The sequence below is a fragment of the Lissotriton helveticus genome, chromosome 7, assembly GCF_964261635.1.
Source record: "Lissotriton helveticus chromosome 7, aLisHel1.1, whole genome shotgun sequence".
NCBI lineage: Eukaryota > Metazoa > Chordata > Amphibia > Caudata > Salamandridae > Lissotriton > Lissotriton helveticus.
In genome coordinates this window covers 285524238-285547904 of record NC_136068.1, presented here as the reverse complement: position 1 = coordinate 285547904, position 23667 = coordinate 285524238, and the positions used below count along the sequence as shown (strand labels likewise).

Here is a 23667-nt window from a genome sequence, read left to right as displayed (position 1 = left end):
AACAATAAACTTTTCTTTTTCTTCTGGTATGGTGTAACCCATGTCAATAATAGGGGTCATAGTGAATCTAACAGCAAGCAGGCAGTACCACTGTTTTTAATCGAGTTAAGCTTTTATGAACTTTTGGGCATTCGCACTAGCTGAGTGGCCAGGATCCAGGAAAGCCTAAATATCACAGGTTTTACTCTGGCAGCGCGGGCAAAGGGCAGGTCCCACTGAGCATGCTTTGCAATCTTTGTATTAATAGTTATGCTCTGCTGGCAGAGGTGGTTGAGGGCAACTGCAGGGCCCTGCCCTTATTTTTTAATTAGCCTGGCAGTGAGATCAGGCCACACACTCACAGAGCCTTGCCCTCAAATTCTTTTTATTTGACTTGGCCTTTGGAGAGAGGCCAGACTTTCTTCTGCTCTATGTCCATAGTGATATTTCCCAATCCACAAGTAAAGACTACTCCCCAAACAGACCACTCTGCATGGAAAGCCTTAGCCTATACTCCATCCCAATCCAGCACATATCCTGGGACCTATACTGATATCCCACCAGCTACCAAAAGTGATGCATGCTTCAACATACCCTACCTGAAGAGAGGCTTCAAACACTCATGAATTAATCTGCCAGTCTACAAAATACTTGGTGAGTATCTGTAAAAGCTCATCTAGTATGCACAGTCAGGGTATGGATAACTTTAATGCCAATAGGTGGTAGAGCTATGAGCTGCACTTTCATTGGGTGAGATGTTGAGGACGTTGATAGGAACAACATTGGAAGACGTCTGTGTGTGCATATGTGTTGTGTAAACTGTGTGGGAGACACGGCTGGAAGCAGGGCCGAATATAGTGTCTTATCATCAGTCACGAAGGAGAGCATAAGACCAATTTCGGGATGGGAATGACATTTTTCTTTTATCCCCTCAATCAGGTTTAGGAGCTGATATTGAAGGTGACTGCATTAGTCTGTCTACACAGTTTTTGATCCTGGCAACCGGGCCATTCTAGCATCTTTAAGAGTGCTGTAGGTTTGATGAACTATGCCTTGCAAGGGATTGGCCCACCATTAATAACTCCTGTGGTAGGCACACAGGACAAGAAGGAGGCAAGACTTCATTTTCCAACCCCCCCCCCCCCACAATGGATACTGTTTCATGACAGGTGACCATCTGGAAGGAATGGGTCTTGGTCAACAGCCTCTTGATCAGGCTGGTACCCTCATATTTTTGATTTCCATAGGCTTTTTTTCCATATTGTCTCTCATGAACCATATATGTCACCCATTGTGAATGATAAAGGACCATGTGTGACTTTTCTTTGCTTCTGGTTTACAGCACAGGGCCCCAATTGAATCTGCACTGGATAAACATACTGCAAAGTGTGACTCTGGGTCTCTCTGTATGTGAAGACTACGGAGGTCCCTCTCTCCTATAGAGAGCATGGATATCTGTTTGTATGCCTGCCTCCTGTCTAGGAGATCTCATCCTGCCCATACTCTAAGTATGCACATTGCAAATGTCTGGTTGACTGAGTTTTTATTGTTTTCTCTTGTCACTCTGAGTGTCCCACTCGAAGACTGAGGTGCTGTAAAAGGAAGCGACAATGCTTGAATACTGTGGTGTGTGAACCTTCACTCAGTAGAAACCCCTAATGAACAACATAAGGGAAAGATGTGCTACATTTGGCCTTCACTGCTGTTATGAATATTATGTGTTTCTGCTGTGCTCTGGGAATTTCCCTGCTTGAGCTACATTGGGCAAGTCAACTAATCAGAATGCTGAATACGTGTGATTCATATGACAAACATTTAGCTCATATTATTATCCTCTCCAAAGTGATAATCAAGCATACATGAATATGTTTGCAATATTTAATATAAACTAGTTACTGCTTTATTTCACATTAGTTTGTTATTGATTTCTAAAAGTGTCTAGAGAGTTGGTAGCTGTATGTCTCTTTTTATTGGTATTCAAAAGAACAGAGTGTGTTGGAAGAAACTATATTGAAAGGGTATTTGGCTACTTTCTGTTAACTGTTTCTGTTAAGAGATGTTAACAGCAATGGGATTATGTTATAAAAGTCTAGCACCGAAAGTGAGGGGCAGGGAGTAGTCTTCTTCACGCCAGGTGACAAAGAACAGGCCGTTCAGAATCCAATCTCCTGTTCCTTATATAGGTTTATTATTTATTTATTTTATTTATTTATGTCATTTGTAAAGTGCCTGAATCACCCTAGATGGGGTATCTCCGCGCTGGGACACTGGGACAGGAGACACTTAGCCAGCGCTGAATGACTTATCAGTGCAGCTGGCCTCGTGAGACTAGAATTGCCGACTTAGCTATTCTATTGAACATAGACCTTTATTGTTCTGACAGGTATGCAAGTGTGTGCCACCTTTGAAACTTGAAATAGTTTATTTTTTATTTTTGGTTAGAGTTAGATTAGCACTGAGCACTAGCAGAATGAGGGTAGGATTCCTATAGATTGATAAAGTTAATAAAGTTAATAATGTCACAGTGGTGTCTACTATTTACGCTTATGGCAACCGCTGCAGCAATGCTCGTCATTGTCGTTACAATCTCTATTATGTGCCCTAGACTAAGTATTTCATTTTTAATTAAATATATTAAATATTTTAAAAAGTATCTTTTTTTTTCTAGTGTTTTTGAGTGGGTTATATGTTATTGAAAGAGGATTTGAGGTTCAAATGATTGACCCTGTCACATCTTATGTGATTGATCATTACCTATAACACATGTTGCTCAGTGGTCTGTGGACTAGTAGCAGTACAACAGTTTTTTTTTTATTCAAGTTGGCTCATTGACTAAGTCTTAGTGTCAGGGATCAAGAAAACTGACCTTTGTGTCTCTGAAAAATCAAGAGAATGGATTGCTATAAGACAATAAACTTCCTTATCCTTCAGCTGACTAAAACCAGCTTCAGATATTTAGTATTATTGCTCTCAGTCAGTAATGATTACAAATCACAATGAGCAAATACATTTCCCCCAAATACTGGAGAGATAAGTGACTCCATGCAGCTCCCACCATTGTACTGAGTCTTGCCCAAGTTTTCATGACTATTAAAATGTCAGATGATGGAGATCTTCGAGCACTTCAAACTTGTAAATTAGAACCATATTAATGAGCAATTATGGTAGGGTGACCACTTAGGCCTAGGTGCCACTTAGCACACTTAATTTCCTGAATCACCGAGTAATCCTTATAGGCATGTGGCTTTAGCCTCTTCTAATTAGTCAGATCACCTGAGAGATACCATTGTGCCAGATTTTAATGGGAGCGGGAACCATCATTTGACCCAGAAAAACTGGGTCTGCATGATTATTCATGGTATTAGCTGATAAATTCACAGTATCCTGCCTGGGTGTTACTGCACAGTACTGGTATTTTCGGGTGCAGAGTATGTACCCAGCCACTACCGTCCAACTCGTAATCACAATTTGAGATTCAAACAGATGTTTTAAGGCATGGGCAATTGCCTAGGGCTCCACATTCCTTGGGGGCCTCTCAGAGAGTGAACTTTCTCTCTATTTGATCCATGTCTATGCAATTTATCTTTCTAAACCTCTCCTCCTCATTTCCTACCTCTACTTTCATTTCTGTCTCTCTATGCAGCGCCATCGTATGGATCTTTGGGGTCTCCGATACAACATATTTCAGAAGTTTTTAAAGGACTCTGTTAAAAATTAACATAAAATAGTAGGATCTTTGGCATCATGTAGGCTTGAAGTAGCAGGAAATGGTCAATAAAATTCAAATTTGGACCATGCAATAATATATCCTGTCTGGGGCCCTCAAAATCCATAAAATGACACTGGGTTCAAAGAGGTTGAAACTCCAAACAATCTACTAAAGCTCATGTGTAAAGCCATCTGCCACAGATAGGCAACCAAGTATTTGTTCAAAAAGGAACAGAAAGTTGATATTTGAAGCCTACATATATCCATAACTCCCATTAGAAGGATAATCTCTGTACTCAAACTCTATGTCAGATTTTCTGTAGCATATAATCATTGTACTCTCTTCATATTTAATCTAGTTCCCCACAGCTCTGTGGCTGAAAACATCCGACTATATGGAAGAAATCCCGGAGGTAAGTGAAAATGCATTCTCTACTTCATAAGTGTGGTTGTTCATTCTCCGTCTTGTTTTATGGCTTTGCTCTGTTCCAAATAAAAATGCATTTTTGCTATTCACCTAAAGCCATTTCAGCTCATTGATGCCTGTGAATACTACATTTAATGAACATTAGATAAGTCATTAATGTGCACAGTAACACTACAATGACAACGCCTTCACAAAATTCACGTGGGTGAAAACTGAAATGAGACAAATGCCAGACAAGAAATGGGTTTAAGGTGCTTGCAGGGAAATATAACTTTAGCATGATGACCCCCCAAGATTTTGGAATGCTGCAGCTTGTTTTGCGACTCTGAGAGTGCATTGAGGCCTGCTAACCACCACACCCCAGTACCATTTTTAAAACCATTACATGGTTTCTGTTGAATTGGCTGCCCTTAATTTGCACAAACTGACTTACTTATATGTTGCTAGTATATGGAAGCAAGGGTACAAGGGGCATGCAAGACAGAGTGTCACCCCCCCCCCCCACCTCCTCCACCCCCTCTTGGGCAGCAGCACCCTTTGAGCCTCCCTGTGTGGGACAAACTACGAAATGGCTTCCAGCTTGCCACTGCAGCCTGGAAGAGCAGTTTTAAACTGCTAGTTCGATATTGCCATTTAAGCCAATGGCAAAGACTACCCTTCCCTTAACAATATATGTAAGTCTCATGAGGAAGGCCTATAGAGCCCTGAGACTGGGAGTTGTGTATTGTGAAATAGAGGATATACTTTTTATATGACCTAGCAGCAAAACTTTCATATTGTTGTTTTTGCTGTGGAAAAGTTAGTTGCCCCTTTGGCTAACCCTTTGGCCCAATCACTCAGCTTGGCTAACTTCTAAATCAGACTACAAAAATGGGTACCTCAAGGTATCAAATTAATCATGGCAAAGTCGTATTTAATGTCCCTTTTGCAGAAAAGCAAATTTTAGAAAGTTGCCACTCTGTAGCCCAGTTTTTTCATTAGCCTCACGCGATTGCTTGCAACCAGACAGCTTTTTGCCCTCCTTGGGAGCAGTGTGAACAACTACCAGGCTTAGGAATAATGGTATCCTGCTACAGAGGGAGGTATCACATCCACTTGCATGAAGCCACTTAGGGTGTCGGCCCATAAGGTGGGCTTCAAATGTGAAGCTGTCTTCGGTGGGCAAGAGGGATTCTAGCCTCCGCCAAAGTATATCGTTAGACCCGCTGTTACTGAAGACTGGTATTCCAGCAGCAGGTGGCCTCCTGTGACCAAAGCTGCCCCACTTGACCCTTGGACTGAGGAGTAGCCACAAGGAAATCCCTGTTGACCGCACAGCAGCCAGACCATCCTTGAGCATGCTCCATCTCCTGCATCAGGATCACTCAATTGAAGTCTATGGCAGTCATGCTGTAAATTTCTGAAGATGACTGGAGAACACTTAGGTGGCCAGGGAGCAGTCAGAATAGTCCTTAGTGACCCCCCTCCCCACCGCCGACCTTCTCCCTGCCATATTTTTTCAAGCCGGAGCAGCTAAACACAACTCTTTCAAACTTTTCAAAACTCTCCAATCTTTACAGTTTCCAATGCTCGTTTGCAGTTGTAACTAAAAGAACTGAGATTTACATTTAATTTAAAAATCTATGGGCCTCATTTATGAGGCCTTGCATCAGTTTTGCGCTTCTGATGCGTCACTTTTTTGTGACGCATTGGCGGCGTAAAAAATGTCTCCTGTTGTGCACTATTTACAAAGTGACGCATCTAAGCAGATGCGTCACTTTGTAAACCCCTGAGCTACATTATACCTGCGTCAGGTATAATATATGCAGGGGGGCGTTCCCCCGCAAAAAGCCTCGTAGAAGTGACGCAGGGAAATCTATGAGATTTCACTGCCTCACTTCTAGGATGCCATTGCGACAAAATCTTGCGCCCGCCTCACAGCAGGCGTAAGACTTACGCAGGCCCTTTCACATGGAGCTTGCCCCATGTGAAAGGATGCATTGCTGGAGTTGCGTCACTTTTGCGCTTACATATACGTCAGAAATACTGACGTATCTGTATCTCCTTGCCACATGATGCATCATACATTAAATATGACGCATCAGGTATGTCGCAAGGAGTGCGCACTGAGAAGTGACGCATCGCTATTTTCACGCAGTAATGCTTCACTTCTCATAAATGAGGCCCTATATCTCCAGAAGCCTTTGGATTATTTTGCTCAGCTTGGTCTCGAAAAATTACTAAAAATATAATCTATTTTTTATAACTTGGTGTCAAATTTCTTTCATGTCGTGTGACTTTCATATTTTGTTGTTTGGTTCCTCTAAGTGCTTTACACTAGTTCCTTTGTCTATGCCTTGCTACTCAAAGCCACAGCTACCCAGGGTTGAGATGAAGGTTTTTCAAATGAGCCTGACTGGACACAGCCTGACAATGTTTGGGAGTGTATTACATGGTAAGGTCGCACAGACATTCAATACACCCAAATCCTCCCAGTACTCATTCTTTATGAGTTTGTTTTATTATGCAGTCCTTAAAATATGTGCAAAACCGTGCTTTTGTCATTGGATTACTGCTTGATTGCAAGTTTTTGTGCTTGAAATAAGGGCTAATGTGTGAAATTTCTGCCCATTTTCTGACCAGTTTTTCCAATGCAGATTTCACTGCATTTTACCTGGCCAAAAGGGCACAGGATACTTGTGGATGTGCTGTATTACTACAGCACTTAGACGACTGGGATAAGGTTAAAAAAATTATTTGAATCCAATGTAATCTATGCATCATCAGACCACTCAGAACTAAAGGCCTCAGAGTTTCTGCCGAATCACGATGCAGAAGAAAGGGAGTTAAAAGGTATGAGTCTGAAATGACAAAGGTGATGCACAACCATGATGGAGTAGAAAACCAGAAAGGAGAGACAATTGAGGAGTACTAGAGAGAAGACACCAGATACATTAAGGGCAAGTGCATCCTCTATAATGTATAATGAGAAGTATTGAATACGCATTTGTAAGCCAAGAAGTCTCAGCAACAAAAGCTCTTAGCTTGGCCAATGCTTTTTTTGGTGCATAGTTACCACGAATGCCTGTGTCTCCTCTGAGGCACTCAAGTAAAAGGCTCTAAAACAATGCAAAATGCATGAAAATATGGCCACTTTAGATGTGTGTATCCACAGCAACTATGCTGAATGCATTTTGTAATGTTTTAAAAAATACTGTTCAAAGATGTCTACTGTGGTACAGTGTGCATATGTGGCAGCCATCTTTGAGTGCCTTTTGGTGTATTTTCACAAATTAAATGCATGCACATGCACAAACATTGATGACTATCTCGAAATGGTCCAAAAACATCTTGAGTGCTTGTCTGATGATAATGCTGCAGTCGGCCAAAAATTCGACATTTGACTGGGGAGAGATTTGGATGCAGGGTAGGGGATGGATAATTGGAGGGGGTTAAAAAGGAAAGGCATGTGGTGGAAATATTGGGGAAGGGGGAGAAGAAAGACAAAATTGTCCCTCACATGCTTTGCAATGTAAGTGCAGACATCAGCAGTAGAAGCAATATTGAACCAATGGAAACACCGTAAGATCTACAAGTCCCTGGGCTGCACAAACACAAGACTAGGGAAAAAGCTTCAGAATCTGGCACAGAGAAGTGAGATAGACGATAAAGCCATCCAGCCATGGCCAAGGAGCTGACCCAAAGCACACTTTCTGTATTGTATTGGCAACAATAGGTCTGCCTGTCTGTAGCCAGCACCTAAATAGAAGATTAGAATCCAAAACAGAATTATAAAGCGGAAAGTGATATGAACAGGAGTAGGGAAACTTTTGAAAGATAAATACACCTATTTAAAATTATTTTGTTGGGGAAGAGGCAATATAAGAACATAGGATATATAAAGAATAGTTGGCCTTCCGCCTTCCAGAGGAGAGGTAAAAAAGAAAATATATAGAAATTGTAATGTTTTATTATGGAATATGATGTTAATCACTATGCATGGCATGACTATGTCTTCAGTTTGAACAACAGTGACTATGATGATGAATCAGATGACATTCATTCAGTCAGAAGTTACTTCTCATTGGTCTTTGAAAATACTCAGAAGAGGAAATAAACAGGTCATTTTGGATGCAAAATATTTTGAATATTCACATCATCCTATTTGAAGACTACCGAATTTTACATTGTTGTATGTTTTTCATTAGTGTTAGAAATTCGGTTTCAGGTTGTCAGGAGTATGCACCCTGCCCATGCAGGAACCACAGTCCTAGTCAGGCTTAATTTAAAAGGCAATGTGTAAAGTGTTTGTGCCACACTTCAAGCAGTAACACCACAAAAAGACTCATTTTAGAAAACAATTCTATGTATTATCAGACCACTCAGAACTAAAGGCCTCAGAGTTTCTGCCGAGTCAGAATGCAGAAGAAAGGGAGTTAAAAGGTATGAGTCTGAAATGACAAAGGTGATGCACAACCATGATGGAGTAGAAAACCAGAAGTGAGAGATAATTGAGGAGTACTAGAGAGCAGACACCAGATAAATTAAGGGCACATGCATCCTCTATAATGTACAATGAAAAGTGATAAATAAGTATTTGTAAGCCAAGAGGTCTCAGCAACAAAAGCTCTTAGCTTGGCCACTGCTTTCTTTTTGGTTGCATAGCTACCACGATTGCCAGTATATCCTCTGTGGCACTCATGTAAAAGGCTCTAAAACAATGCAAAATGCATGAAAATATGGCCACTTTAGATGTGTGAATCCACAGCCACTATGCTGAATGCATTTTGTAATGTTTTAAAAAGATACTGTTAAAATATGTCTAGTGTGGTGCAGCATGCATATGTGACAGCCATCTTTGAGTGCCTTTTGGTTTATTTTCACAAACTGAATGCATGCACATGCCCACACATTGATGACTATCTTGAAATGGTCCAAAGCATCATAAGTGCTTGTCCAATACTTCAAGAAGTAACACCACAAAAAGACTCCACCTCAGGTTAGAAAAACAAGTACAGGTCCAGATATGAGATTTTAAAGAATGAATTTAAAATCGCTTTAGAAGCCATAAGTGCTTTAATGGGATATCTGCTCACGCTGGACAAGGGCAAAGTTCATGCCGACCGTGAAGGGGTGCGGGTCGGATTGAGGAACCCACTTGGGTCAGCTTAATGAAACTACATTGATCTGGGAAGTGTTGTCGCAGACAAAGACGTGAGGTGCAGCATAAGCAATATTTCGGTGTTGAGTCAAGCAGTGGATGAGACGCGTCGATTTTCTCCCTGCATCTGTGGCGATTTGTTAGTTCTGAGTGTGAGGCACTGGTTCCAAATGCGGTGCTCAGCTGCTGCTTCCGCAGTAGGGGATGAGTTGGTTCCGAAGGCGATGCACTGGTTCCGGAGGCCATGCACCTGGTTTGCTCAAGCAACAACGAGGATGTGCTGGTTTCGACTCATGCAAAGGCAAAGATGCACTGGTTCAAATGAGGATACATGGGTTCTGGACGAAGCAACTCTTTATACAACCTTAAAGGGCCCACAAATGAGCTGGTACCACTTAGAAGGGTACGACTTGCAGCATGCAAAGTCCAGGGGCTGTAGCAGGATGAGTTGAAGTATTTGATGTCCCTGAGACTTAGAACAGGAGGCAAGCCAGCAAGCCCTTCGAGGCACTCTGGGTTCAAGTGATGCAGGTCTACTCCTTTTCTCCCAGACAGGAGAATAACAGGCAGTAGGGCAGCTCAGAAATCAAGAGCCCAGTAAAACAGCAGCCCAGCAGAATGTAAGCCCTTTAGCAGCACAGGAGTGCAGTTCTTATTCCTGGCAGAGTCTCCACAGGTCCAGTGGTGTACAGAAGTCATGGTGTCAGGGGTCCAGTACTTGTACTCAGTTGTGCTTTTGAAGTGGGTGAGACTTCAAAGATATGCCCTTCCTGCAATGAATCCAGACTCACTTCAGGGGAGTATTTACCTCTTTGTCTGCGGACAGGTCAGCATCTTCAGTTGTAAGTGTGAGGCTGTGCCCAGCTCCCTCCTCCCATCACCCAAGGTGGCCCATCAAGACAACCCTAAGCTTCCTTTGTGTGTGGCTGTCTAGACAGCCTAGCTGTCACCCAGCCGAAAATAATCAAAGACCGGCAGCAGGTACCAAATGCCTAAAGTAAGTAAATGCCAATTTTCTAAAAGTGACATTTGCTAAACTGTAACTTAAAATACAACTTCACCATAAATTGTGATGTCAACTCGTGAGTTCATTGACACCCAACTTGAAAAATCTATCTCTTCACAACTGGGAATCACACTTAAAGGATATGCAGCCTGATTCATGAAGCTAAATTGCACTCGCAAAGGGCAAGATTCTCAGAATCTTGCCTTTTGCGAGTGCAATTTTGGCATTTGGGATTCACAATCCCAAATGCAAAAATCGCTAATGAAGAATTAGCTAATATGCGAGGATTAGCATTTAAGGAATCTCTATTAGAGATTCCTTAAATGCTATTCATGACACTTTCAAAAATTGCGATTTTGCAAATTTGGGCCGCTATTTACTGAGAGGTCAGACCTCTCGGTAAATAGCAAAAACTTAGAAAAATGCTTTTAAAAGCATTTTTCTAAGTTGCATGTTGCACACACACATGTCCTTTGGACATGTGTGTGCGCAACACCTGTTCAAATGTGCATTTTAGGGGTGCTACAGGGTGTCCTTTGGACACCCCTGGCACCCTTAAAATCGCTATCTTATTTGCGAGTAGTAAATTGCTACTCGCAAATAAGGGATACTCCCCATTCATTCCTATGGGCCTTTTGGCCCATAGGAATGAATGGGGAGTTATTCCTTTTTTTGCGAGTAGGAAATTTCTACTCGCAAATAGAGAACATGTAGGAATCGCTATTTATTTAGCAATTCCTACATGAATACCGTTTTGCGTGTCCTCAATAGCGAGTCGCTATGATTCGCTATTAGGGCCACGCAAAACGGCCCGTACATGAATCAGGCTGGTAATGAGGTGATCCCAGTGTTATTCTAAGGAAGAGATAGGCCTTGCATTAGTGAACATTAAGTGCTTTTCACTACCAAGACATTTGAATATCAAAAGTACATGTCCCTTCTTTTAAATACATTGCACCCTACCATTACCTTAGTGGTGACTTCTTTATATAAAAAGGGAAGGTTTACACCTGTAAGAGGTTTATCTTGCCAGGTCAAACTCTCAGTGTAAAATTGTACACACCGGCTTTGCAATTGCAGGCTTTACCCATGGTTAGAGGGCTACTTAAGTGGGTAGCACAATGAGTGCTGCATGCCCACTAGTAGAATTTAATTTACAGGCCCTAGGCACATGTAGTGCACTTTACTAGGGACTTATAAGTAAATTAATTATGCCAATTGGGATTAAGCCAATATTACCATGTTTAGGGGAGAGATCACAAGCACTTTATTACTGGTCAGCAGTGATAAAGTACACAGAGTTCTAAAGCCAGCAAAAACGAGGTCAGAAAATGGAAAGAGGCAGGCAAAGAGTTAAGAGGAAACCACCTACGGCTGTCAAGTCTAAAAATGTGTCTAACATTCAAATGGTGATATGGAAGCTACACCCTGATACTTCCAAAAAGATAAGTCCCTGGCTCTAGCATTGATATGCTCATCAATTTTTGAAGTGAATTTTTTTTATTCACTTTTCTTTTCCATTTGTGGGATGTGCTTCACATTATTATTGGCTATGCTGATCATGTTCATTCATAAACATGGTGCAGCTACTGCATTTATGAAAGACTTGCTTTCAGTACAGATATGTAATAATAACGATTTCAATTGAAAATATTCGGTCCCTATTATGAATGGCCAGCAATTAAGTAGTGATAATCATCCACCAAGGCTCTCCCAGATCCAGATTTACTATCTTTCAGTCAACAACAAATATGCGGCACTGATTGCCTAAAAGACAAAACATAGCACATCTAGGGGCATATTACCAAGCAGGGCGATAGGCAATTATCGCCACTTTAGCTGCCGTTTTCGGCCGCTAAGCGGCAATAATTCTATCACTCTATTAGCAAGCTGTCGCAAACAGCAGTTAGCGACAGCTTTAGGCGATAGTGAGCGGTTTGGGTCCCGCTTTGCATGTCAGCGATATTTATCGCTAATGACATGCAAAGTGGGCGTACCCAACCTGTTAGCGACTGAAAGCAGTCCCTAACGTCGCTATCGCCTAATAGCAAGGCAGGCGTAGCGATGGAAATATTCCTGCTATCGCCAAAAACTAACGCCTGCTCTGACTAGTTCTTAGTCATGTTATCCAATGGGGGTGGATAGCATGGCTAAGAGCATTTTGTCACTAATGCGTGAATATCGCTGTATTCTCATTGATATTCACGCTATCGCCGGAAAATGTATCGCTTTGGAGATAAACGTTGCTAATAGCACGTTATCTCAGCGATAATTTCCGGCGATGCTTAGCGATAAGAAATTCGTTGCTAAGCCTAGTTAGCGATAAATATCGCTAATCGGCGGTAATATGCCCCCTAGAGTCCATATTTTTCAGGAGTCACCCATGGCTACACATCCGAGGGACCATCTAATTATTTCAATAAGCTCGTAATCATTTTTATTGTAAGCAGATTAGCCTCTAAATTACAGATTTGTAGATGCAGTGAAAAAATACCTTGACCTTTAGTAAGCTGGGTTATGTCATTTAAGTGCATTCTCCTTTGGCTCTTTTAGGCTATTTGATATACCCGGTCCATCTCCCTTTAACAAAATGGCTACCGTTGGTTTTTACTTTTCTAAGAAAGTAACACGTTGAGACATGTTCAAGTCCTTCTTCAATTAGGCTGTATGCAGTGTTGCTTTCAAGATCCATAGGTGGGAAACCACTTGTCAGAAACAGCTGTTTTCAAATGTTTCCAAAATATAAGTTCCAAAATGTCCTAATGGCTAGTAGAGGGTTCCATTTCCCAGATTTCGGCCACATACTTGCTGATAATACCCATATATCTGTCTCATTCCAGCCATCCTTTGAAAAGATGTCCCGGGCATAAACATGTAGGGGTCATCGTGCCAAAAGGTATATTAACTACTGCTCCAGGAAAATCAGCATAACTTTTGAAAAATGCTTGGGAGCACGTATATGTGAAAATTGTACAGATGGCGTGCTCATATGTACAAAAGTCATGCAAAGTACCTAGGGACAGATTTACAAGCCTCTGCGGCACTTTTGCATCACTGTTGCGTCACTGTTTTGTGATGCAGCAGCGGCGTAAAAGTTGCGGCTCGATTACAACGTGACGCATCTAGGGATTTGCGTCACGTTGTAAAGCACTGCGTTACATTATAAATGCGCCAGGGATAATGTATGCAGGGTGGGTGTTCCCATGCAAAAAGGCACGTAGAACTTGCGCAGTGAAATTTACAAGATTTTGCTTCGTCACTCTACCCCTTCACTGCGTCAAAATCCCTACACCTGCTCAGACCAGGTGTAAAGATTGATGCAGGGCATTTTACATGGGACCTACCGATGTTTTCTGGGGCATTGCTTAAGTTGCGTCACTTTTGTGACAAACTCCAAAAATGTGTCACTTTTCCTCCAACAAATGCGTCAGAATTTCTGACGCATCTGTAATTCCTTGCGCCACGTGCACTGTATTGTAAATACAGCGCATCCATGGTGGCGCAAGGACATTTGGAGGTGACGCAAATAATCTGACGGATCTATGCAGATGCGTCAGTACCTTGTAAATCTGCCCCCTAGGTTCTTATTTACAAGCTCCTTGCGCCGCCGGTGCGGCACTTTTAATATGGGGGACAGTGACGCACCGCCGGCGCAAGGGGCTAGTAAATAAGCCCCCTACTCACTGTATTTTCCGTAGTTAATGAGGGTAATAATGCTTACCCAAAATCTACTGTCGCTATCAATTTTGCAGTTTCTATGAGACAATTTCTGCTCCGATCAGTCTCCCACAGACAAAAAATCACAAAGGTTAAAATAAGCAAAAGTTAATAAAAATGATGCAAAGTGTGAGGAATTCAATAATTGGGATTCGTGTAAGATTATATTTAAATAACACACATTTTGTCTGGGTCTATCTAAGGCAAGGTCTACATTGGAGGGTTGCCCTCACTTAGGCCATGGTTAGGAGAGGGTCAGAGTTTTCCGACCTCTGCGCAAACCCAAGTTTGGGCAGGGATCATAATTACCCACAAGCACAAAATAGGTATAATTAATTGCACCTGATAAATTCTGAACACCAGTATTCACATTTTTTAGTGTGTGATTAGCAGCACCTTCCCGCTGGGACACTTGCAATCAAGCATCTCCAGGTAGATGTGAATAAACAGTCAAGGCACACCTCTCCGAAGGGAGTGTGAGGCGAGTTTACTTACATTACTACATAATTATCGTGGTTCCACTAAAGATTTAAACCCCCACCAGATTGTCTGCAAGCACAATACTTTATAAATATCTTACCATCTATGTATATATTAACAGTGTAAACTGTAGGTTCCAAAAGAAGTCATTAAACATTACACAGTGCGTATCACAGGATTCAAAGAATAGGTTTAGCCCAGAATTCTGCCGCCTTTAGCTCTTACCTGTATGCTCACCTGTGATATTACTCGACTGCCATTCTTCTTGGTGAAACTTGGAGTGGCACCGACGTCAATCAATCAATCAATCAATCATGGCAATTGTATAGCGCACTACTCATCCGGAAGGGTCTCAAGGCGCTTGGGGGAAGGGGTCAGCTACTGCTCGAACAGCCAGGTCTTGAGTTGTTTCCTGAAGGCGAGATGGTCCTGGGTCAGCCGAAGGTGGATGGGGAGGGAGTTCCATGTCTTGGCCGCCAGGTAGGAGAAGGATCTTACTCCGCCGGTGGCTCTTCGGATGCGTGGTACGGCGGCGAGGGCGAGGCTAGTGGATCGTAGCTGGCGGGTGGGCGTGTAGAAGGTCAGGCGGTCGTTGAGGTACTTGGGGCCCAGGTCGTGGAGAGACTTGTGTGCGTGGGTGAGGAGCCTGAACGTGATCCTCTTGTTGACGGGGAGCCAGTGCAGGTCCCTCAGGTGGCCGGAGATGTGGCTGCGTCGGGGGATGTCCAGGATGAGTCGGGCAGAGGCGTTCTGGATGCGTTGAAGTCTTTTCTGTAGCTTGGCTGTGGTGCCGGCGTAGAGGGTTTTTCCGTAGTCCAGTCGGCTGGTGACGAGTGCCTGGGTGACCGTCTTCCTGGTTTCGGTCGGGATCCATCGGAAGATCTTGCGGAGCATGCGTAGGGTGTGAAAGCATGATGAGGAGACGGCGTTGACTTGTCTGGTCATCGAGAGGGAGGAGTCCAGGATGAAGCCCAGGTTGCGTGCGTGGTCTGTTGGCTTGGGAGTGGTGCCCAGGGCGGGGGGCCACCAGGAGTCATCCCAGGCAGAGGGCGATGGTCCCAGGATGAGGACTTCCGTCTTGTCTGAGTTCAGTTTCAGGCGGCTGTTCTTCATCTACTCGGCGACGTCTATCATCCCTTCGTGTAGGCTGGTTCTGGCGATGTCGGGGTCTCTGGTGAGGGAGAGGATCAGCTGGGTGTCGTCGGCGTAGGAGATGATGTTGAGGTTGTGTTGGCGTGCGATGGCTGCAAGAGGTCTCATGTAGACGTTGAAGAGGGTGGGGCTGAGTGATGATCCTTGCAGTACGCCACAGATGACTTCGGTGGCCTCGGATCGAAATGGGGGAGGCGGACTCTCTGTGTTCTTCCGGCGATGAACGAGATGATCCACTCCAGTGCCTTCTCTTGGATGCCGATGTTGCTGAGGCGTTGAACTAGGGTGCGGTGGCAGACAGTGTTGAACGCTGCAGAGAGGTCCAGGAGGATGAGTGCCTCTGTTTCCCTGTTGTCGAGCAGGGCTCGGATGTCGTCGGTGGCTGCGATGAGGGCGGTCTCGGTGCTGTGGTTGGCTCTGAAACCAGACTGCGAGGGGTCGAGGGATCCGTTCATCTCGAGGAAGGCGGCAAGCTGTCTGTTGACAATCTTCTCGATGACTTTAGCAGGAAAAGGGCGGAGCGAGATGGGGCGGAAGTTCTTGAGGTCGGTGGGGTCCGCTGTTGGTTTCTTCAGTAGGGCGCTGAGCTCGGCGTGCTTCCAGCTCTCCGGGAAGGTGGCGGTGTTGAAGGAGGTGTTGATGATGTTCCGGAGTTGGGGTGCGATGGTGGAGTCGGCCTTGTTGAAGACGTGGTGGGGGCAGGGGTCGGTTGGAGATCCGGAGTGGATGGTGTTCATCGTGCAGGCTGTGTCTTCGGTGGTCACCGTGGTCCAGGTGCGGAGGGTGGCGGTGGGGGGCGTTGGTTCGATGGTTGGGTGCGTGGATGGCGCGCCGATTGTGGATGTCGGCGATCTTGCGGTGGAAGAACGAGGCGAGGGAGTCGCAGAGATCTTGTGAAGGAGTGATGTCGTTGTTGCCGGTTCTGGGGATGGGGAACTCCTTGACGATGCTGAAGAGTTCCTTGCTGTCGTGGGCGTTGTTGTCCAGTCGTTCCTTCAGTGATTTCTTTTTGGTGGTGCGGATAAGCTGGTGGTGCTTGCGGGCGGCGTGTTTGAGGGCGGTCATGTTGTCTGTGGTCTGGTCCCAGAGCCAGGCTTTCTCGAGGGTGCAGCATTTCTTCTTGGAGTCCTTGAGTTTGTCGGTGAACCAGGAGGCCTTCTTGCTTCTGGGTCTTCTGGGAGGGTTCTTCAGTGGTGCGAGGTCGTCGGCGCAGGCGGTCAGTGACTGCGTGAAGTTGCGGGCTGCTTCGTTGGGGTCCGTTGTGCTGGCGGGTGGGTTCTGGCTGAGGGAGGTGGTGAGCTGGTCGGCGGTGATCTTGCTCCAGCTTCTGTGATTAACCTGTTGCGGGTGGTGGTGGGTCGTGGTTCTTCTGAAGCTGAAGTGGACGCAGCTGTGGTCAGTCCAGTGGAGTCCGGTGGAGTGGCTGAAGGTGATGTGCTTGCTGGATGAGAAGACGGGATCAAGCGTGTGGCCGGCGTAGTGGGTGGGGGTGTTGACCAGTTGCTTGAGTCCGAGGTTGGCGAGGTTGTCCAGCAGGGCGGCGGTGTTGCGGTCCTTGTTGTTCTCCAGGTGGAAGTTGAGGTCCCCTAGGAGGATGTAGTCGGCGGAGGGGAGGGCGTGCGGGCTGATGAAGTCCGTGATGTCTTCGCTGAATTGTGTGCGGGGTCCCGGGGGTCTGTAGACGAGGGTGCCTCTGAGGGTCGTCTTTGGGTCGGTGTGTATCTGAAAGTGGAGGTGCTCGGCGGCGGCGAAGGTGTCATTGGAGTCGGTCGTGATGCGGATGGTGTTCTTGTGGACGATGGCGATGCCTCCTCCGGTCTGGTTGACGCGGTACCTCCTGATGATCTTGTACCCGTCCGGGATGGCGATGGCGATGTCGGGGGCTGAGGAGGCGTTCATCCAGGTTTCCGTGAGGAAGGCGATGTCTGGTGATGTTTTGTCGAGGAGGTTCCAGAGTTCCACGGCGTGTCTGTGGACGGAGCGGGTGTTGAACAGGATGCATTTGAGGTGGTTGCTGCTGGTGCTTGGCTTGGCGGGTGAGGTCCCGGTTCGGAGGCAGGTGAACTTGCAGGTTTTGCAGGTGAAGGGTCCGTGGGTGCGTTTCGGGGTGGCCCGGCAGCAAGCGGGGTTCGGGCCGGCATTGAGTGCATTGAGGGCGGCGGCGTCGTAGGTCCGTTGGGTCGTCTTGCATCGGCGGGGGCCAGGGGTCCTGGCACTGGGCGCGGTCCAGGCACGGACGGGCGCAGACGGGCTTGCCTTTGGCGCGCCTTCGGCGCACAATCGGCGCGCCCGCTGCGCGTCAACGCTGCCCGTGGGCGTGGGCTTCATAAGTAAGGAGCCGGGAGGGCGGGTCAGCTGGGTGGCGGGAGCGGGGCGGCGAATGGGCTGGCGGGGGGCGGGGCCGCAGGGAGGCAGTGGCGGGAAAGTCTTGTGCAGGCGGGCGGCTCAGCGATGGCTGGGTCGCTCGGGAGGCGGCAGGCAGTCAGGCAGGCAGGAGCAGGCTGAAGCGGCGTCAGCAGGAGCAGGAGGGGGCGACCAGGCCTTGTCACAGGCGCAGTGGTCGCTCTCCAGTGGTGTCCGCGGTCCCATTAAGTAAGGAGCCGGGAGGGCGGGTCAGCTGGGTGGCGGGAGCGGGACGGGCGAATGGGCTGGCGGGGGGCGGGGCCGCAGGGAGGCAGCGGCGGGAAAGTCTTGTGCAGGCGGGCGGCTCAGCGGCGGCTGGGTCGCCTCGGGAGACGGCAGGCAGTCAGGCAGGCAGGATCAGGCTGAAGCGGCATCAGCAGGAGCAGGAGGGGGCGACCAGGCCTTGTCACAGGCGCAGTGGTCACTCTCCAGTGGTGTCCGCGGTCCCCTTAAGTTAGGAGCCGGAAGGGCGGGTCAGCTGGGTGGCGGGAGCGGGGCGGCGAATGGGCTGGCGGGGGGCGGGGCCGCAGGGAGGCCGCGGCGGGAAAGTCTTGTGCAGGCGGGCGGCTCAGTGGCGGCTGGGTCGCTCGGGAGGCGGCAGGCAGTCAGGCAGGCAGGAGCAGGCTGAAGCGGCGTCAGCAGGAGCAGGAGGGGGCGACCAGGCCTTGTCACAGGCGCAGTGGCCGCTCTCCAGTGGTGTCCGCGGTCCCCTTAAGTAAGGAGCCAGGAGGGCGGGTCAGCTGGGTGGCGGGAGCGGGGCGGCGAATGGGGTGGCGGGGGCGGGGCCGCAGGGTGGCAGAGGTGGGAAAGTCTTGTGCAGGCGGGCGGCTCAGCGGCGGCTGGGTCGCTCGGGAGGCGGCAGGCAGTCAGGCAGGCAGGAGCAGGCTGAAGCGGCGTCAGCAGGAGCAGGAGGGGGCGACCAGGCCTTGTCACAGGCGCAGTGGTCAGACTACACGTCAGACTACACTTTCAAAGGCCACTCATTATATAAGCTGAGTTCAACTGCTTAATAAAATGCTAGAGTACAAATAAGTTGCAAATGAACACTGACATCGTCTTCACTTTACTTCACTGATGTGGGTGTGCACTAGATGTGGGTGTACATTTCAGCTACTGACTTGTTTACCACATTCTATAACCTATCTTGTTTGTTTTACGCTTGCCTCCTGAGTTTATTACTTTTGCAAGATGTGTCTCTGGAAAAGTAACATATTAACCATGCTGTTGACAATATTTTCTTTTTAATATTTCTACCATCAGTGGTATAGATATGCATATTTTGCCATTTGTATGTTTGGCGGATTTACTTATAAAGTTAGGCATGGCCAGCTAACTTAGCTTCCCACATTGTTAATTACTGATTAGTGAGCTTCTCCTTGGCTTCCACCTCCACACATATCCAGTGTGGCCATCAACTACGACAAGAAATTATTTAGTTGTCGCAGGGGCATATGTATCAAAATCCGTTATTGCGATTCTCAAATATCGATTTTTTTGAGAATCGCTATTTGAGAATTGCAAAACGGGATGTATTTTAAAATTCGCAAATATTTTGCGATTTCTTGGTATTCCTTAATTGCGATTAGCAAATTGCAAAATCGCAATTAAGGAATACCTTCCCATTAATTTCAATGGGCCAGGAGACCCATAGGAATGAATGGGAAGTCATTCTCAATTTGCGATTCGCAATTTGAGAATCGCAAATTGATAATAATTTCTAAGGTGCAAGGGTGTCATAAGGACACCCTGAAGCACCCCTGAAATAAGCATGTGTGTGTGTGCATATGGTGCACATACATGCCTCAAAGGCATGTATGTGCGCCCCATGGCACTTTGAAAAATGCCAAAAAGTGCATTTTTCAAAGAAATCGCAAATTACCACCAACTTGAAGTTGGTGGTAATTTGCGATTTCTTAAGGAGAAATCGCACAATTCGGGTGCTTGTTACATAGCATTTAAGGAATCGCAATTTGCGAATCCTTAAATGCTTACGCAAAATTGAGAATCGCAAAATTAGCAAATCCTTACCAATGCGATGCGAAAATGTCTCATACATCGCTGTGTGCGATTTTTTTCCTCGAAAATGCAGTTTTTGGGGGAATCACAGCGTTTGCGAATATTACATATGCCCCTTAGTCCCACATGGCTAATTTGCATCCCAGTATTTTACCTCTGTCTAAAGACGACCTATAAAAACCATATTTTCTGGCTATACCAGTATCACATCCATTTGTTTTTAATACCTACAGATGACCCTTCATTACCCAGAATCTCGACCAGTGATGATGCGTGTCTCAGCCACAAAAGTGCCAGTTGTTTCTTTAACACCAGGCCTCTTACACCTGGAGTTCTCTGGCTTCCTTGCAGCCTTTGCTGTTCTACCAGACTCAAGTACGAGGCCTATCTTTTCACTGAAACTGGTAAGTTCAAGTGGCTTGTTTACACTAATACAATAAATGATGCAAAAAGAACGTATGAAACACTTTGCTCTTTGAGTAAATGATTCAACCCATAAGGAAATGGTCTGAGGCCGCCCTTCAATTGAAGGGGCTTTGCTCGGAAAGGGGACTGAGAGCAGCCAATGGGAGGACGCAGTCCGACAGGCAGGGCGCTAAGACCTTTGACAATGGAAGAACCAGTAGCCGCATAGACTACATTCTCGTTAACGTGGAATTCCGGCACTCAGTTTTAGACGTGGAGGTTCAGAGTAGGCCGGAAAGTGATCACAACCCCCTGGTCCTAAAAATTAATAACAGAAGTTTTTGTAGTTCAATACAGAACGAAGGTGAATTAACTACAGAAACGGTTGTTGCTACTAACGATTTAAGAAGGGTTCGGTGGGCAAGGATTGCTAACAATGATAGTGATGTTGTGCAGATTAGGGTCATGATTTTGGGTTCTTTGTCGAAACTCTCAGATTGTAAATCCCAGGAGGCATTAAACGCCACCCTGCCGGGTGTTCACGACGACCTTTTCAAGGGACTGAAAAAGTTTTTCATTAAAGAAAGCTCTCATAAAAAGATCAGACCCCTGTAGCCAAGTTCAAGGTATAATAACACCTGTAGGAAGGTTTACAAAGCCCTTGTGGAAGCTATTAAATGAAGGTCACAGGGTAACATCAGTCTAGAGCAAATTATAAGGCTGTACGGAGACATCAAAGAGAGAATGGGATGAAGAAAGATGGAAGGACTTGCTGCCCACAGTCACAGATCCCGAGCAATCATGTTGAACCAGAACAATGGGTGACTCATTTTGAAGCACAGTTCAAGGCAGTACATAGTAGTGAGGAGCTCATCCAGCCTATGTTATTGAGCAAACCACTGAACTTTACATGCCGAGAGGTAGAGTCTGTGTTAAAAATAGTTCCGAGTGGTGGGGCCCCGAGGCCTGACTGCATTCCTGCAGACTTGTTTCAACAAGACCAAGATCTATGGGTCCCATACATAACGCTCTTAGCAAATGCTATAGTATGTGGAGCCCCGCTTCCGAAATCCTAGTCTGGTGCAGAGATGTTACCGATTTATAAGAAGGGGGATCGCTCTTCACCAGCTAACTACAGACCTATCAGTCTTATTGACGCTATTCAAAAGATTGTAGCCAGACTAGTGCTTGGGCGGATACAGGGGTGGATGGCCAAAACCAATATTCTAACCCCTTAACAGGCAGGGTTTCGGTCACACACAGGTACTCTTGATCAGTCCTTCAGATTTGTACTAATTTATTGGAAGGAGGTGGTCTCAGATGGGGGTATGCTCTTTGCGGCATATGTGGATTTAAAATCCGTATTTGATCTCGTTCCCCGGGCAAAATTGTGGCAGGCATTATTGAAAATGGGGATGCCCCAATGTTTGGTTGCTATCTTAGTCAAATTTCATGAATTCACCTACGCGCAGGTTCGTTGGGGCAAACCAGGTGAGACCACAGAAAGGTACATGGTTAGTAAAGGGGTTCGACAGGGGTGTGTGCTGGCTCCCATCTTGTTTTCTTTATGTAATAACGGGGTGGTCCAGTACTTTGCAAATCACCCAACCGACGCACCAATGTTAACTGGCATGAAAGTACCACTGCTCATGTTCGCGGACGACACCTTGCTCATATCCAAAACAAGACAGGAGCTGCTGCTGGCACTCTCGTTTTGAGGTGTTTTGCCGCAAACATGAGCTTGTGGTCAATATAGGGAAGACAAAGTTTATGGTGCTCCATAGGACAAAGCCAGTCAAAGCAAGTGTTGTATGGATGGTGCTTTATTAAAGCAGACAGACGTCTTTACCTACTTGGGTGTTACATTCAACGATAAAGTAAGCTGGAAGCCCCAAGTCGAAATGCTGGCGCTAATACATGCCCAGCTGGCCGGTGCCCTGATTAAGGAGCATAGGTTGTCCCAAACCAAACCTAGTGCCCCCACTTTAAAGATATATTCAACCAAAATTAGTCCAGCCATTTTATATGGCGCAGAAATTTGGGGTTTCTGTAATTTATCTCCACTTTCTTTAGCCCAAAATAAGTTCATGAGAACTATAGTAGGCCTACCGCAATTGTCCCCCTTATTACCACTGCTACTTTATCTGGGCTGTTACGCTCTTCAAGACGTAGCATGTTATAGACCGTTGGCATTTTGGAGGCGTCTCTGGACCACTCCGGAACTCTCCTTGTATGTCAAGGGTTTTTTTGGAAGTGAGGGGGTTGAGCCGATCATATAAGATCCCATGGTTGACTGCAATTAGGTCCCTGTTGACCGAAATGGGGATGAGTAGTCTATGGGAACATCCGGAGGCTGCGGAATTTCGACTGAAAAAGATCTATAGAGCAGCATATTGGGAGATGGTTAAAATTTAGATATTCTCCTCCCATATAAGCCAGTCATTGTCGAGGGACTTCCTCGATATTAAGGATGAACCTGCCTTGGAGGATTATTGGGATCTTATTACCAAACCTCATGATCGAAAGCTATACCATCAGTTCAGAATAGGCACGCTACCTCTACGATGGTTTACAAGAAAATGGAACCCTGCTAGTAGTGACAAGTGTGCTTTTTGCCAAGATCATAGTGAGAATTTAGACCACTTCTTATTTGTATTCCCTGCTTACCACCAGCCTAGGAGAATCTGGCTTAAACCAGTATGCTTGCCCATGAATACAAGATCTGCGATGGTTGCAAGGAGAATTTTAAAATCCGACACCTCCACCCTCGTGGTAATTGGTGTATCAAAGTTCTTGAGCTGGGCATGGGCCATACGCAATAAAAATGAAGGGGGGGCACAGTAGTTGTATAAAGACCAAATATGGGTATAAAGACTAAAGATGGGTCCCATTCAGAAGGGGTTTGAGTCGGTATGCTAATACCCAGCTACGGCTTGGATGAAGATCCGCCCCTTGTAAAAGAATTGATGTAGAATTAAGTCTTGATGCTGGCCTATATATTTAATCCTTTTTTAAGAAATTGTCTTAACATGTATATATATTTATTTATTAACTTACGATGATGTGGTATAGTATAAAGATTTAATGTTTATGAATTTTATGGTGTATTTTAAGTGAAGGAACATTGGTATCAATCTTGGATGTCATTGTCTTTGATGATGAATAATCGCAATAAAGACTTAATCAAATGAAATGAAATGTAAATGATTCTCTTTCATTTTTTGTAGGGAGTCA

At 45.7% G+C, this 23667-nt stretch overlaps 1 long non-coding RNA gene across 1 annotated transcript; it reads left to right on the top strand.

Annotated features, from left to right (window-relative positions):
* The first annotated feature begins 449 nt into the window (after positions 1-449).
* On the top strand, positions 450-20312 carry LOC144766741 (uncharacterized). Its single transcript, XR_013597907.1, has 3 exons — positions 450-633; positions 4047-4100; positions 20262-20312. It is a non-coding gene; the product is annotated as an uncharacterized LOC144766741 (long non-coding RNA).
* Positions 20313-23667: the final 3355 nt, after the last annotated feature.